General features: G+C 43.2%; 1 pseudogene; it reads left to right on the top strand.

Annotated features, from left to right (window-relative positions):
* Positions 1-408: 408 nt before the first annotated feature.
* On the top strand, positions 409-1823 carry LOC113612799 (DNA-directed RNA polymerase II subunit RPB11-a pseudogene; annotated as a pseudogene).
* Positions 1824-2281: the final 458 nt, after the last annotated feature.

Here is a 2281-nt window from a genome sequence, read left to right as displayed (position 1 = left end):
TATATATACATTCTCTCTCTTATTATAACATATATATATTTAAAACATATATATGTTTTACATACATATATATGTTTTATACATACATATACATATTTATGTTATATGTCTCACATATATAACATATTTACATTTATGTTTTTTACATACATATACACATTTATAAAACATTTATGTTTTATACATGCATATACATATTTATGTCATATATGTTTTACATACATATATATGTATATATAAAATATATATATTCCAATGCAGTTAAATATAACTGCGTTTCTTTCTAAGTCTCCTACCTATCTTAAGGTCTCTCCCTTGACCAAAATTGTACAAATAGTCTTCTACATATTCTTTTGTTTTTATATTTAGCCTTTACATTTTGCTCCTATTAAAATTTCATTTAAAGCATTCAGACGCATCTTACACAAACTAGCATCCTCGATTGGATGAACTATTTTGGATCATTTGGAAGCACTTTTGAGATCTTATATCACTTTCAGGTTGTTATATAAATAGATCATCAGTCACCTGTAATTACACTTGTTAACCGAGCGCCAGGCTACGGTCCTGATTAAGATGCTTCAAGTCTACTTCTTGTGGCGGCGGCGGCAGCTGGGGCGGCCGCTGCGATGCTAAGATGAATGCCTCTCCCGTCTTCGAGTCGTTCTTGTTCTTCGAGTGCGAGAACAGGATCAAGGCCCCCGATGCCTGTTTGTTCACCTCCAACAAGGAGGACCACGCGCTAGGAAACATCATCAGATCGCAGCTGCTGAAGGCCCCCCAGGTGCTGTTTGCTGGCTACAAAGTCCCCCATCCCTTGCAGCACAAGACCCTCATCGTGTGCTGACCGCACGGATGCCAGCCTTCACCCAATGCCATCACAGACCGCTTCCGTGAGCTCTTCCTGCTGGAAGAGCGCGTCCGACTGGCCATCAGAGACAAGCAAGAAGGAATTGAGTAGCGGGCTGCACCTGGCCCTTCTCCAGGCACCAGGTGGACAAGAACACTTCTTCCAGCCGTGGGCCTCCTTGTAGAAATTCCAGAGAGCCCCTCGCCCCTGACACCGATGTGTCCTGTACATAGAGTCTGTTTCACTTTCCTAATAAAGTGTGGCAGGAAAAGGCCCAGCTGCGGGCGGAGGCAGAGGTGACTTCCAAGCAATGGACCGTCAGTTCAGCGGAGCTAGAGGACCTGTTCCGAAGCCACTCGGGGGCCTCATTTCAAAGCGGCCTGGCCCGGACACCCAGATTTCTGTCTGAGAGCATGGCAGGAACAAACTCATCTGGACAAAAACTGGGAACCTGCGGCTGCCAGGCAGTGTCTGAAGCAGAGGGAAACTGAAAGCCCATGTGCTTCTAGAAGCCTCAGCTGCCGGACCTGCTTGCCTCAGCGTAGGGACACTTGATGGGGCCCACAAACAGCTCTCCCCAGGCCTCTCTTACATAGTGGAGTTTAATAAAAATAGTCACCGATAAAAAAGCAATCAATCAACTTCTCATACCGGTTCTGAACGTCCTGTCCTAACACCCCATTCTTTGGAATTCTTACCCTGTTTCATGGGTCCAAGTTCTTCTGCTTTCTCCCTCGCTCTCCTGGGGTGTGGTCCTCAGCCTTGCTTTCCCCGCTGTCACTTTGGGACCCATGGAGCACCGTTCCCAAACTGTGATCCATGGAGGATTCAGCTTCTCCTTTCAGGCTCCAGCCTTGGACCCAGGGGCCTTGTCCCTTTTGAATGCCTTACTTGGTCATTCAACCCCAAAACCTCAGCAGTGGGGTAGGGGAGAAGGTTAACACCCTTAGGTGGTGACAGCAATAGGGTGGGAAAGCCATCATCAGAACTTCTCTCTCTCTCAAAGTCAAGGTTAATAATCCAACATCAAAAACCATTGTGAAATTCTATGAATACTTGGATTATTAAGCAATTTCCACACTTGGATTTTTCATGGGTCCTGAATTGCCAAGTGAACAAAGCTTGGAAAATTCTTGTTAATAAGTTCATTATTAACAAGTAGGTAACTTTTAACATAGCACACCTAGTTTTACAGATCCGGTTATAGTGCCTGGAAGCTGTTAGCTGATACTCTGAGATACTGCAGGAAATCATTACTTCATAGAGGTAGGCTTTTTCTAGAGAGCTAGGATTAATTATATTTCAATAACTTGTCTTTATGAAGATACCATGGTAGTCATTTTTCCTTAGTGAAAATAAGATGGACGTAAATAAATCCTAAATGTTCATCAACTAAAGAGTAGTTACATAAATTATTTTTTTATTTGTGTA

Source organism: Aethalodelphis obliquidens, unplaced genomic scaffold (genome assembly GCF_003676395.1).
Source record: "Aethalodelphis obliquidens isolate GAN/ISIS:26980383/991018 unplaced genomic scaffold, ASM367639v1 scaffold3, whole genome shotgun sequence".
Lineage (NCBI taxonomy): Eukaryota > Metazoa > Chordata > Mammalia > Artiodactyla > Delphinidae > Aethalodelphis > Aethalodelphis obliquidens.
The sequence above is the reverse complement of the archived record's forward strand: the minus strand, read 5'-3'. Positions and strand labels throughout refer to the sequence as shown.